Consider the following 14,299-nt stretch of genomic DNA (forward strand, 5'->3'; position numbering starts at 1 on the left):
AAGGAGGAGATATTGAAAGAAGATCACTGAGTGATGTGAGATGAGAAGGGAGACCAGGTGAATAGCCTTAGCTCTTTTAGCAAAGCATGAGGTAAAACCCTCAATTGAAAAGATAAGGAGGAGAGGTAAAGTGGAATGCTTGAGGAAGGACAAAAAGGTTTCAAATAATCCCTGTAGTTAGTCAATTAGTGAATTAATTAGGAAGATATAGGAGAATTTCTTTGCTGTAGTACAGTATCTTACTTATATAATCAAATTATACATACAGATTTATATAGCGTAAATCTGTAGTGGGCCCTCTCCACAGAGTTCTGCAATTTTCTTCAGCTCCATTCAACAGCCCATAAATAGGATGGTGGAAATATTCTAGGGTTGGGGTTTGGTAAGGTATAATCAGTGTTAATATCAAGAGGGAAAGGACTGGAAAACAGAGGATAGTGTTCATTTCAAAGGAATTAGATAACTAAAAAGCTTCAATTAAGAGAGTTCTGATCAGTGGGACAGAAAATTGACTTCATTGGACCAGAGTTTATGGTAGCTATTGCTCTTAAATGCTGGTTAGAGTTGAAGTAAGGTTAAACTTCTCATAAGGGCCTTTGTTCTCTTCTGCTATATCTTCTTGATAAGGAAAAGCCAAGGGGGTTTTCAGTAACTGTGTACTCTGATTTGTTTGCCTGTGTAAAAAGAATCAACCAGAGCAGCACTTTTCTTGGTTCTGATTGGACAATGGAGAATCCAACCTAATAAATAATTGGCTAGTGGAATCTGTATAATTTAGAGAAATTGAGATTTTAGTGAGTTATTTGTATTAAAAAATAACACCTTCTAAATCTCTTTTTAAGGTTTATTGTAAATAGAGAGTTTGTAAATGCTATCTATGTTTGAGTAGAGAAAAGGACTAAGGAAGAAGAGTGGTGAGGACCAAGAGAAAAATGGCTAAGAGGAACCAGTTGTTTGTTGCTGCTGCTGCTGCTGCTGTTGTTTTGTACAGAGAAACCTGAATGGGTTCATCACATCAAAGCCTGTAGTCCAGAATCTTGAATTACCCTGAGCACAAAGGTTTCCCTCTTTAAGATACTTTTCCACCTGGTTCTTTTAAGTATGCCCACTCTTCACCACAGATACTGAGTGCACTCGTGGGAGAGGGTCATCCAGGTTTTCATGTGTATTTGAGTGAATTTTTTATAATTTACTTTATTATATTAATATCTATGACATTATTCTTTTATCTTTTAGTTAAATAAATGACTATATTTAAGACCTGAAGTGTCACTACTGTGAATGGCTAGTTGTGTAAATGTCACACACTTTGGGTGATATTACCTTGAAAGAGCTTGGTTGCTTAAGATATTTCAAATATAGGTCTGAAATCTAGAGAGCTAAGTAGGAGAAATTTATTCCCTTTGAAAAGGTCTCTGACACATTTTGTGTGTAAACATAGGGTTGTGGTCTGTCTCTCGTCTATCTCTACCTCTTGGAAGGCATGTTAGAGTGAACCAACCCAGAGAAATTGGTGTCAGCAGGTAGGCAAAAAGTAGATAGAATGTCAAGTCCAGAGACAGGAAAACTCATCTTCCTGAATTCAAATCTGTCATCAGTTACTTTCTAGCTCAGTGTCCGTGGGCAAGTCACTTAACTTTCTTTGTCTCAGTTCTTCATCTATAAAATGAACTAGAGAAGGAAATAGCAAACCACCCCAATATCTTTGCCAAGGAAACCTCAAATGCAGTCACTACATGACTGAATAAATATTGTATTATGTTAGTGAGTGGCTATTCAATGCCACATCACCCATCCGTGAATCACTACACAGTGCGAGGGACTATTATACACATTACAAATTTGGGTGACCATGACAAGACATTACATTTTGGAGGTTGCATATGTATTTTGTCTACAGCCACCTACCACTGATGAAGTCACTCTTAGTGTTACATTGCGTGAATGCATTCACTGTAATTTATTTCCCCAGGAATTACATCAAAAACACATCATAAATATAATACAATTAACAAAAGAGGCAATAGAAACTATTAGAAGTTTTGGAACAGCAACCAATTCTGTAAGTTCTTTGGAAGAAACGATGTAACAGATCACTTCGCTCATTACTCAGTATTTCAGGATTTTTTCAATTTTTTTCAAGGTGAAACAATACTCTCAAAGCCTTTGTGCCTGATCACCTCGAAGTCCATGTCATTTTATACATTTCACTAAATTTCACAAGTATATCCACTAACTTGAAATTTCAACCTTCCATATCACTCTTCAAAAACATATTTCACTAATAGATAAAATATGTAAGCTGATTAAAAATGGGAAAAATAATTTAAACTACCATTGATAGTACAACCATGGAAAGGTAGAGGGAAAAATCAGGGTAGAGGAATTCCTAGTGGTTCTATGTAGTTTCACATTTTATGGACACAGTAAGTTGCTCTGGGCGGTGGGGGGACGGTGCAAATACTTTAATAGGGCTCAAACACCATTAACTCTTGTATAGTGTAAAGAGGTTCTCATAATTTCAGTCTAGTCTTTAGGGCATATTTGAAATCTTAGGATTGAAGAAGCACAGAACCCTGTCAGTTCAGCATTCCACTTTCCGGTCTCTGGACACCGAAATAGCCCGAAAGTTAGGCGGGCTGTGTTTGCACTTTCCAGGAATGGCATCTCTCTTATCTGTACTGCGCTGCTGAGACTGACCCCCACTCTGAAGGTAGACAACTAGACACATACCTTCCCTATCTCCCTAATTGTTCCCACAATTCCTCCATTGTGCAATGCGAAAAGCAGGCAGGGCTGAGAGGGAGAGGCAACTACGCCCAGCCCAGTTTGGTCCCAACCTCTTCCCAGGTGAGAAGCAAACTTTCTTCCTGGCTCTCCCGGTCTCTCTTGCGGGAGGGCAGGTGAGTGTAGTGTACATTGCCTGGAGCAGGGGGCGTGGGGGTGGGGGACGGGAAAGAAAGAAAGGCTTTTTTGTCTCCTGGGAGAGGGCTGGGTCTTTCTGAGTTCAGACAGGTTCTCAGGAGTAACTTTTGGCTGCGTGAGCTGGGTTTGCTGTGATACGATTTCTTGACATGTTACGACTGGCTCCCCGCCCCGCCTGCCCACAGCTCGGCACCGGGCTCCTCCGGGGAAACTCAGCTCTGCCGGCTGACATGAGCTTGCTTTGGACTTGACTCTCCCCAGGTACCCTCCCCCACGTCTCCCTCCCCTGTACTCCTAGGCATCTGGGGAAGGCAAACTCAAACTTCCCCGGGCCCTCTCCTTGGGGCGCCTCCCCTCCCCAGATCGCGTTGGGGATCCGAGCTCACCGTAAGTGGGGATGGGGACGCTCTTCCATAAAGCGTAAGAACTGGGCATATGGGTGGCGGTGGGGGTGGCGTGCTGGTTGACCCGTGGTACTAATGGGCCATGCTGTGGAGAGCCTAGCTTGAGAAACTCAGGAGAGGTGAAGAGAGTGCCATTGAGATTTCTGTTTGGGGTGGAAGGGTGAAGGGGAATCGGCCCCTCGGACTCCAGTCTTTACTTTTCACGTGGTTTCGTTTCGTTTTAGTTTTGGCGCCACCCGGGAAGTGTGGGGTTTAGAGGCTGTCACTAAGATGAGGTCCAGAAGGGAACAGGGCAGAAGCTGAATTGGGCCATCCAAATCTTTGGAAAGCCCCTAGATGTTTCGGGACCCAGCAAGAGTTGATCAGGGGACCAGAAGCCTCTGCTGGGGAAGAGGTCAGACTGGGAGGTCGCTAGTAGGCACTGGGAGAAATGTTGTTCCAGGCACAGCAGAAGTTGAGACTTGCACTGGGGAAGTTGTTCAAGGCTGGGGAGGTGGGGGATGGAAGAGGATTATATGCGGGATCTCTGGCCAGTGTCCTCCAGGATGGGGAGAAGGTCTTTGAAATAGGAGCTGATAAAACTGGAATGCACAGCTTCCTTTGCCTCCTCGCTGCCCAAGCCTGCCTGGGCTCTTTCTTTAGCATGCCTTAATAAGATGAGAATTTCGCCTTTGTTTGAATTTTATTATTCAGGGCTTTGCTGACCTTGAATGAGGAAATGGGGAGATGAGGGAGTTGTGGGTATACATGCCAGTTCTGGAGGGTGAGGGGGGAAGAGAGAGAGAGACAGAGACAGAGAGAGGAAGGGGTGTGGGAGGGAGGGAGAAAGAATGAGAGCCAGCACTAGTTAGCTTTCAGAAAACTGGGAGAGACGTGATTCTTAGGAGTTTTGAGGTCCTTTTTTACAAGTGAGAAAGCTGAGTTTCCCAGAGTTTAAGTGACTTGTTCAAGGCCTTTAAATAGTAAGGAAAGAGGTCTGGTTTTTTTTTCCAAATCCATGAATACACTGTTTTGTTCTTCTAAGAACTGAAATTGCCAGAATAGTGTGATGGTTAGTAGCCAAGAAGTTATTATTTGAGGGGAAGGGTGGTGGGTTCTTAGAATTCGAGTTGAGTTTGAGAATCAAGAGATTTAGAGTCTTAGACATGAAGATTTTTCAGGTCATTGGGGATTATTTCTGCCCTTTCCACTGAGGAACTACAAAGTAGGAATGTTAACCATAAGATTCCAGATAAATGACCAAGCACCCTAAGGTAGAAGGGGGAAGGAACTCAGATTCTTGAATGATTTTGATTTTCATATCAGCCTTTGTAAACGAGAATGATCTCTCTTCTTCCTCTTTTTTTTTTTTTTTTTAACCTCCAATGACTAGGCTTGAGTTTGGTGGTGGTGTTGGTTGTTTCTGTCTTTTTGGCTCTGGCCTCTTATTGTCTGATACCCCTAAGGAGGTTACATCTGCTCTGGAAAGAAATATCTAAACAAAAGCTCATTTTTATCCCTTGCTAAGGGAAACCTCACACAGGTGGTGTGCACACACCCAGAAAGGGTACACCCAAAAGAGCCTGAGGAGATTGGGTGTTGGTTGCCTTTAAAGGAGTTGGGTCTTGGACGACATTGGCTGTGAATTTATGATAGGAGGTGCCACAGTTTGGACAGTGGCTCAAAAGAATTGCACACCTGCTGGGAAACCAGAGCCATCTTTGCTGACTCAGTTAACCATGTGGGATGGGATTATATTCTTGCATTCATTATTTTAAGCATGTCACTAAAACATTTTAAACTGGGCTAACATTTTATGATCCACTTTCCTGCCCCTTAAATTTAATATTAATTCATTCAGCCAATATCCATCTTTTATGTACACTACCACACATGTGTTTAGGACTATAGGATTATAGAATCATAAATCCAGAGAGGGAATGGATCTTAGAGATTATTTAGTTGAATCTTTTCATTTTATAGATGAAGAAACGGGGATCAAAGGAGGTTAAAGGACTTGGCCAGCTTCAATTACACTTAGACACAGACACACGGCGAACTATGTTCATGCTGTACAATAACTAGTTTCTAAAAAAGAGTATTACCACCAAATTCTGCCCCCCTCCTTTTTAAAAAATGTTTTCAGTACTGCAAGCTTTGCTGCTAAATATCCTGTATAGCTAGTTTCTTGTTCAAAATATTTGTACACAGACTTAAAGAAGCTCTTGCTAATCATAATTTGAATAATTGTTTTTAAAGTGAAAAACTGGTGCTCTCTGGCTAGTTCAAATTTACCACTGTTTTCCATTGCTAATTTGCAAAATGTAAATGCTGTATTTCATAATGTCTAAATTCTGTTGAAGATGTTATTGTAGATGTATTTTGAAACATTTAAAGTTTGTACAGTTAGGCATCTTCTGCATGACTTTCCATACGTGCTTAGACGGAGAAATTTACAATTTGCCAGGGATCACTGAGTAGCAATATTGGATTTGATATTTTTTAAGCATAAGATTAGAGCTGAAAAGAACATGAGATGTCATCTTTGCCACCATATTCATTTTACAGGTGAAATTGAAATCCAGAGAGAAAGAGGAAGTGACTTGGCAAGATTACAGGTAGCAGATTCAGGATTTGAACCCATTTCCCCTGCCCCCAAATTGAGTGCTCTTCATCCTACATCCTTCCTGCTGTTTCTCCCTTATTTTATACTTAATAGACATTACCCAGTGGATTGTGATCTTATATCTGGAGATGATTCCTCTAATGATGCAGATTTCAACCCATCTGTGCTCCAGTCTGTCTAGGATAGTCCTCATTTTAGTCATGTTGCTGTTTTTCCAGTCATATGTTCCTTTAATGGCATCTTTATTTCAGTTCTTCAGAGTTCTTTATGTGATTTACCCTGCTTACACTTCTCTTTTGCCCTATAAAGTCATGTTAATTTCTAATTCTTCTGATGTTGTATTGTTTGGCGACTTGAGACGTTAAAAAAAATAAGTCTACGTAAAAATTGGAGACCTAGTCTGTTCACTTTATTACATTAATATATGATATATGGTCGCTCATCATTTTCCTATTGAACATTTTGGGGAAGGAAACCATATAAAAGGGCAAAGGAAAGGGATTAAGCATTTGTAAAGCCCCTACTGTGTGTCAGGCCCTGTGATTAGCAATTTCCAAATATTATTTCATTTGATCCTCAGAACAATCCTGGGAATTAGGTCCTATTATTTTCTCCATTTTACAGTCGAAGAAACTGAGGCAAACAGAAGTTAAGTAACTTGCCCAGGTTCATACAACTAGTTACTGTCTGAGACTAGATTTGAATGCATGTCTTCCTGACTCCGGGCCCAATGCTCAATCCACTGTGCAACCAGCTGCCTCTCATACAGGTAATAACATTAGAATAGTAAGAGTTAGGAGTCCCTTATCTTTAGGCTCCACGTCTTAACCAGCTATGTCACTTAGGAAGATAATTTGTATCCATTTCCTCATCTGTTATCAAGGAATGGGCTTAGATCATTGCCAGGGAATTTTCTAGATCTAATATTCTATGATCATTTCTTGTTATAGAGTGCTGTACATATTACTGATGGAGAAAGTGTAGGCAAAAGTATAGGCAGTAAGTGAATTACTTCTCTCTGTCTCTGTCTCTTTCTCTCTCTCTCTCTGTCTTTTTCTCTCTCTTCTCTCTCTCTCTCCTCTCTCTCTCTCTCTCTCTCTCTCTGTCTCTCTCTGTCTCTCTGTCTCTCTGTCTCTCTCTCTCATCAGTCCTTCCAGATTTTCAGTTCTCCACATCAGGATATGCCACTGGTGAAGTAAAACTATTAGTGACTGGGGAGGAAAGGCAGTTTCAAAAGATCTAAAGAAAGCGGCATCTTGCATCTTGATGACTTTATAGAAGCATTCAGCATAGGGATATTTGTCTGGGCTGTCATTCATATACCCGGCATTGGTGACTTTAATTCTTAACGATTTGTTGTTCCATATACTTTGTGTCATCTGACTCGTTAAGCATCTGTTTCCTGATGTTTTAATGGGATTAGTTTTCTCAAGTACATGAAAATTCTGGCAGGTCTCTCAGAGAAGAAAAGAGAAAATGTTGTTAGAAGCCAAGCACAGCTTGGCAGTGCTTTCCCCACCTTTCTACCTATATACATCTCCTTCCTCTTTGTTTTTCCCTCATTTTTCTTCCCTTTTCCTCAGTGTTCAACAAGAAAATTATGAGATTTTTTTCAAGTCTTGATTTGCTAATTCATGCCTTAGATTTTTATTTAATTATTTTAGTATGTGTCAAAAAGAATAGACACGTGTGTGTGTGTGTGTGTGTGTGTGTGTTCATTTATGGAGAATATGTTCTTGCTAACCCTAGTGTGTTTGGGAGAGTGACACTTGATGGGTCAGTATAAATTGACACATTGTCAATTGACATAATGGTAGTGGCATAAATGTCCTAAACTGACATACAATGAAAACACTCCCCGGCTGCTGATTCCTTATGGGCAGCAGGATGAAGGGGCACAGTGGTCACTAGCTGAGTTAAGTACAAAGATCTGTATTTCCAATGAAAATTTAATTCAGCAAGCATATATTAAGCACTAAGTGTAGTACAAAGGAAAACATCTCAAATCTGGATTCAGAGAGCTGAGTTGTATTGCTAACTCTGCCTTTACCTACACATGTAACCTTAAGTTTCTTTACCTGTAAAATGGAATGGTTCAACTGGATGGTCTCTAAGGTTTTGTCCAGTTCTTAATCAATAATTTTATGATATTATGAGCTAGGCACCATGCTAGAAAGAATGGTACAAAGAATAAATGAAAACCCATTCCTGCAATCTAGAAGCTTTTATCCCAATGGAGAAGAACTTAATGGTTTCTATCAGGATGAAATATTATGGAGGGTCAGTGCATTAAATGATCTAACATAAATTGCAGTTACTATGAGATAACAAATGTTAAGTGCTTAGCACAGTGTCTGGCACATAGTAAGCACTATATAAATATTGGCTATTTATTATGCTTGTGATAATGCTTATTGCCTAGGTACATCTAGGCAGTGGGGAACAAACAAAGGAGCGAAACCATCCCAACTTGCAAGGAGTTTAAATAGTAACAGGGAAAGCAGCTAGGATGTATATAAGCATGTAAAGGATAAGTTTAAAGAGAATTAACACAATGTAGTTAAGTACTAAGTCATTTGAGAGGGAGGGTGCCACCAGTTAAGGAGATCCACAAAATAACCGTATCACTATCAACTTTAAAAAATTACAGTGATATTTCCACAAAATAATTTTGTATCTTTTATCTTCTTTAGTCACAGTGTGTAACCACATGGAGATGCACAATTTTCTTTATTTTACAGAGGGCAACATTTAGAGCCCAGAGAATTTTAATTGTTGCATGTTATAAAATCTGGGATAGTACTGATCTGTAGTCCCATTGTGCCATCTAATTTCTGGGGTTTAGTATAGCCATCTCCTTATTCCTTGACAATGTTTCTGAGAACTGCTACATTTGGTCAGATCTCATTGAGAAGATATCTCTTTTTCTGATCAAGAAAATGACCTGCCTTGCCACTGAAATCAACATAAGATCTACAATGAATAGCAAAGGAGGAATACATAAGGACATATGTAGGTGCTTTGGTGATATTTTCCTGTATCCAAAATTTAACTGATGTGGTGCCTCTGCCTGGGTAGATTACATCCCTTCCACATCTTTTTAGTTTGATGTGATTTTTTTTATATGTCTTGCCATATGCCCTCCATAAAATATACCTAATGGTCTTGAGTAGAGGTAATAAGCTAAGGGTCCACTGCTGGCAAGAGGCTGCAAAAGTCTTAGGTTTGACTGAATTAAATTAAGATATAATTGGGAAGAGCTTAACAAAATAAATAAAAATATAATCTAACATAGATAATGTTAATTTGTTGTTTTCTAAGTCAACATGTGGTCCTCAGGGATCTACTTCTATTTGCATTTGGCATTTGGTCTGAAGAATTTTTAATTCCTTTTAAAATCTCAGATACCAGGATTCCCCCCTCACTCTATCTGTTCATACACACAGGTAATCTGCCAGGCCTAGAGGCCTGAGGGCTACCCGAGTCTTACCTTACCTATCGCAGGTCTTCGGCTGGCCAAACCGGATAAACGAATGAGAGAAGAGACTTTCCAGAGTCGAACGAGGGTTAGGCTTTATTCAGGGTCTTGGTTACATGTGCAGGGGGAACTCTTCCTTAGGAGAGAGGGAAATCTCCCAAGGAGGCAAAGATCTTACAGTAAGAGAATGAAAGCAGAAGTGGAAGTGGGGAGAGAGGGGAGAGGGAGGAGAGAAGAGAGGAAAGAGGGAAGAGGGGCCTTCTGTCCTCTAAGGGCCCCTCAGCGCTAAGAGTGCCTTCAGGCTTTCCTGACCCTACTTAAGCTCTCCTGCCGCATAGTTTGCACCTGAATACCGTGCCTGTTAGATAACAATAGGTGTGCTCAGATCCGGGCCAATCTCGAAGGCGGGGATGCGCTGTCCCAGCACTTTTCTCACGGGAAGAGGCGGAAATGCATGAGATAGCTTGGTCTCACACCTCAATTCCCTGCTGTTCCCGGGGGGGGGGGGCCTCATGAGAACTCTGAGGTTTAGAAGTCCTCACTTTTACCCGCCTGAGACTGTCCACATGGAACTGAGCTTACACCCCCAACTGTAATCTATAGAAATACAGAAAAAATAATCCAATCAAGATAATGATCCCAAAGATAATAATATCCCTTTCCCCATCAGTCTTTATTGTACTATGTACATGAAAAGAAAAAAATTACAGAAAAATATTAAGAAAAAGATTTTACGGTTAAAAAAAGGAAACCAAAGAATTGACTCTGTATAGTAAGTGGTTCTGATCTCTTTTGGGTCATACATAACTGGAATTTGCCATTTTATTCCACCTCAAAGTCCACATATTTTTTCCATCTTGCCTCCTCCACCTAGTTGAGATCTACTCCTGAGGGAAGTTGGGATATTGGAGGTTCTGGCCCACTACTGGGCCAGAACAAAGCTGAGTGTAAATGTGGATGACTTTTGTTTAATTTTTTGAATATTTTTGCTGCCGTTTGTCTTTAAGGTATGTGTGACATATCTTTTCATTCAGTCAATGAATATTTAATAAATGCATGTTATATATACAGCGCTACTGAGAACACAAAGATCATAGCATCTATATCCAAGTCCCTGATTTCAACAAATGAGAAAACAAATTTCAGAAATCTGTTACTTGCTCTCTCTACTCTACTGCCTTGGAGTTTGGGTTAGAAAACCTTATTCATATAATACAGACCTTGACGCCTCTCAAGGAGTTTATTACATATAAATAAATAAACACACAGACACATGCACACATGTGCACACATATCCATATATGTGTGTATATGTGTGTGTGCATGTATGTGTGTATGTGTGTATCCTGCCTCATAATCTGGCACAGTGCCTTATGCATACTTGCTAATTAATATTTATTGAATTATTATTATTAATATTTATTGAATGAATAAACAAAGAGCTTAATCTAAGCATAGGGGAAAGAAATTTTAAAAGCAAATTGAAGTTGTAGAAGTAGCAGAAGAAAGCTTATTATCTGTACTTTTTGAGAGAAGTGACTAGTTTGGACTGATTTTATTTTAATTGGGTCTTTTGGCCTGTCTGCCTCAAATGAATGCAGTGTTATTTAATTACTGTCAACTTTTCATTAGGGATAAAGACTTTGTTTTGATTCAAAGTGAATCCTAAGGAAGCAAGAAAAAAATAAGCTTAAAGGTAGAATTGAAAGACATATAGAAATAACTGAATATACCTTGATAAACTAGCGTATTAACTTTTGTATCACAGGTATAGTTCCTTAAATATTTTAATAAAATGTTATTTACAAACATCTATCCAAATGAACACAAATGGGTAGTCAAAGGCTATTGCAGACAAGAGCCTTGTTTTGCAAGTGACAAGTTTTGCATGAAAAAAAGATCATAAACTTTTCTTCCTCAATACTTTTCCCTTTGCTATTTTGCTCTTATATCTTATCAATGGGAGTCTGAGTATTACATTTGCAAATGTTTACTTCCTAGATTGGATTAAATGCATTATTCTTATTCGTATTTTGGAAGCAGTTTTGAATTTTTATTAGATGACAACCATGTGTTGTTTGTACTACTGGTACTTATTTTTCTGTAAATGTTTGGTTGTGCCTAGGGTAGCTCTTCACTGATAATTTCAAAATGGCTGGAAAGAAAAAAACAAAAATGCGCATGCCCAGTGGTATGATTTTCAACAACTTCATCACAGCTTGCACTTTTCTCCTTTCAGTTGTTTCCTCAAAATGCTCCATGTTATGCACACACACGTATATATGTACATATATACAATACACACGTGCATGTGTATTGTGTATATAAACATGCCTATATGTATGTACACATAGGTGTGTGTATACATGTGTGTGTGTTTACATGTATCTGAATTTTTGTATCTGAAGATATTAAGCCTTCCTCCTGTATTAGTTTTAGAGCAATGTTGATGAAATCAGGTGCCTTATGTTAGGTATTCAGAGGATTATAGATTTTGAGGTAGAAGTAACTCCATAGACCAGATGGTCGAAACTCCTCAATTTGCAACCTCTTTTTTTAATAGATGAGGAAACTGTGGCCCAGAAAGATCCAGTTACTTATTCATTTAGCATGCATTTATTCAATACTATGAGCCAGACATTCTACTCTGCTGTATTAGTTTTAGAGAAAGGGGCAAAAACAATCCTTGCATTCAACTCACATTCCACTGGGGGAAGAAATATGCAGACAATGATGCACCTATAACATAGATATAGTGTAAGCAGAAGTTAATCTTAGAAGATTAACTGTGGCTTCTAGATGGTCAGATTTGAGCTGAGTCTTGACTGGAGCCTGAGAAATTAGGAGTTGGAGGAAGAGAAGGAAGAGCATTTCAGGCAAGAGAGCCAGTACCAAAGGATACAACTGGGAATGGAGCATCATATTTAAGCAAGTAGGCCCAGGTGATGATTCTGTACAGAAAGAACATAAAAGAGAGTAAATGGTAAAACCATTGGAAAGATAGGAAAGTGTCGGTGAAGGCCTTTAAATACCAAATAGAGGATATGATATTAAGAGTAATAGGAAAACGCTGATATTCATTGAAGAAGGGGGTGACAAGTCAGACCCATACTTCAGGAAGATTATGATAATAGCTGAGTTAGAATATGGCTTAAAGTGGGGAGAGATGAGATAAAGAAACCAATAAGAAATCTTATTTTTGAATAATGACCTAAATTAGGACAGATAAAAGACCTTATGACATTTCTTTTAAATCATTGTTTTTCATAAACTGCAGTCTTCCACTGACCTTGGGTCATTTGTTGTATTGATTGAGTGGAGAGAAGGGACATATATAAGTTGTGGAGGTAAAAAATGAAATATTTGATAACAGGTAGCGTGTAAGTTAGCAGTTGAGGCTGATACAAACAATTTGAGCCTGGGTGATTGGAATATGGTGTTGCCCTTAGTAGTGATAAGAATGTTGGGAAGAGGGGTGGATTTGGGGGGGAGAGAGAATAAGTGAGTTCTGTTTTGAGCATATTGAGTTTGAAATCCATATAAGATGTCAGTACCATAAATGACTTATACAAAGTCACGTAGATAGTAAATGACAGGGGTGGGATTTGAATTTGAGTCCTTTGATTCTAAATCCAATGCTTTCCCTTTCCCCGGCCCCACTGTACTATATTGATTTTGGTTGGAGGCCATGAGTACCTATCCTTTATGGCAGGAGAGTAAAGGCAGAGACTGGGTTTCTATAAATGAAAATGTGGTAGATGTTCTTTTGGAAACCTTATTCATAGGTATAGAATCAATCAAATTAGTTACCACTAGAACCAGGTTAACCTTTTGGCAGTTCATAGCCTTGTTTATTCTAATTAGACTAGTATAGGACTGGAAGATTCATAGATATCAGGCTGGAAGGAACCTTAGAGAGCATCTAGTTTGATCCCTTTATTTTTACCGGTGCAATAACTGATTGCCAGGAAGCTTAAGTAAGACACTCAATTTCCTTGTTAAGAGATGAAATACGATGGGTAGCATCCTGATGCCTCATATTGTATAAGTGGAATTACTACCAACTTTTATTGGGTTTATTTGTGAAATCAACTTGTAGTTTGCATAAAAACATAAAGATACATTTACTGCTATAATCTTACCCCAATAATTCATCATAGTGCCCTGTCATGACCTTCAATCTAGGAACTTCTATGTGTTTTAAGACAGATTTTTCCTGGCTCCAAAGTCTGCCATTCTATCTGTGATGTCATGCTGACTTTCAATCCCAATTACTAATAAATCTAATTTTTCATGGTAGGACTATGTTTCAGTTTTTTTTTTCTTTTGTTTTATCTTGAGGGTCCTCTCTGCTTTGTGACCTTCTTAAATCTGCTCAAGCTGCCAATAATTTGATAGGTTTGGCATATCAAAGCTTCTCTGTATTCCCCTTCTCCACAAAGCAAACTATCAATCATTTAATGAGTAAACCTGAATTTGTACCATCAGATGACTCAATTGGTATTGAGAGCACATGATTTACTATGAAGGGGAGGCTTGTCAGCTCCCAACCCCCTTTTCTCATGGACCTTTGCCCATTTTCATTTGGAATATTGTGACCTTTGAGAGCAGATTCCGTGTCATTCTGTTTGCATTGAAACACTATCCCAGTAAGGGAAGTCTATTTTCTGTTTTTTTGGAAGAAGCTAGTTAAGTGTTAAATGTCAGAACAGAACAGATTTTCAGCCCTGGACAACAGAATTTTATCTTTGTAGTAATTAAGAATAATGCCAATATGTGAGTACAAATTATGTTGATGTATAATATATATGTGTGCTTATATTCATTTTTGAAAATGTATGATTTCATCTGTGCAAGTACTTTCCTCCCACTAATTCATATTAAAAT

The 14,299-nt window shown here is 39.0% G+C and overlaps 1 protein-coding gene across 2 annotated transcripts in view; it reads left to right on the forward strand.

Annotated features, from left to right (window-relative positions):
- The first annotated feature begins 2,916 nt into the window (after positions 1 to 2,916).
- FAM83B (family with sequence similarity 83 member B) overlaps positions 2,917 to 14,299 on the forward strand; it is a 116,678-nt gene continuing 105,295 nt past the window's right edge. The window contains exon 1 of one of the 2 annotated variants that reach the window (XM_072642499.1): positions 2,917 to 3,186. The gene's annotated coding sequence lies outside the window, so the exon portion shown is untranslated. Of the gene's footprint in view, positions 3,187 to 3,223; positions 3,313 to 14,299 lie in introns of those variants that run through there. The other variant, XM_072642500.1, reaches the window with a different exon arrangement.

This window comes from Notamacropus eugenii, chromosome 2 (genome assembly GCF_028372415.1).
Source record: "Notamacropus eugenii isolate mMacEug1 chromosome 2, mMacEug1.pri_v2, whole genome shotgun sequence".
Classification (NCBI taxonomy): domain Eukaryota; kingdom Metazoa; phylum Chordata; class Mammalia; order Diprotodontia; family Macropodidae; genus Notamacropus; species Notamacropus eugenii.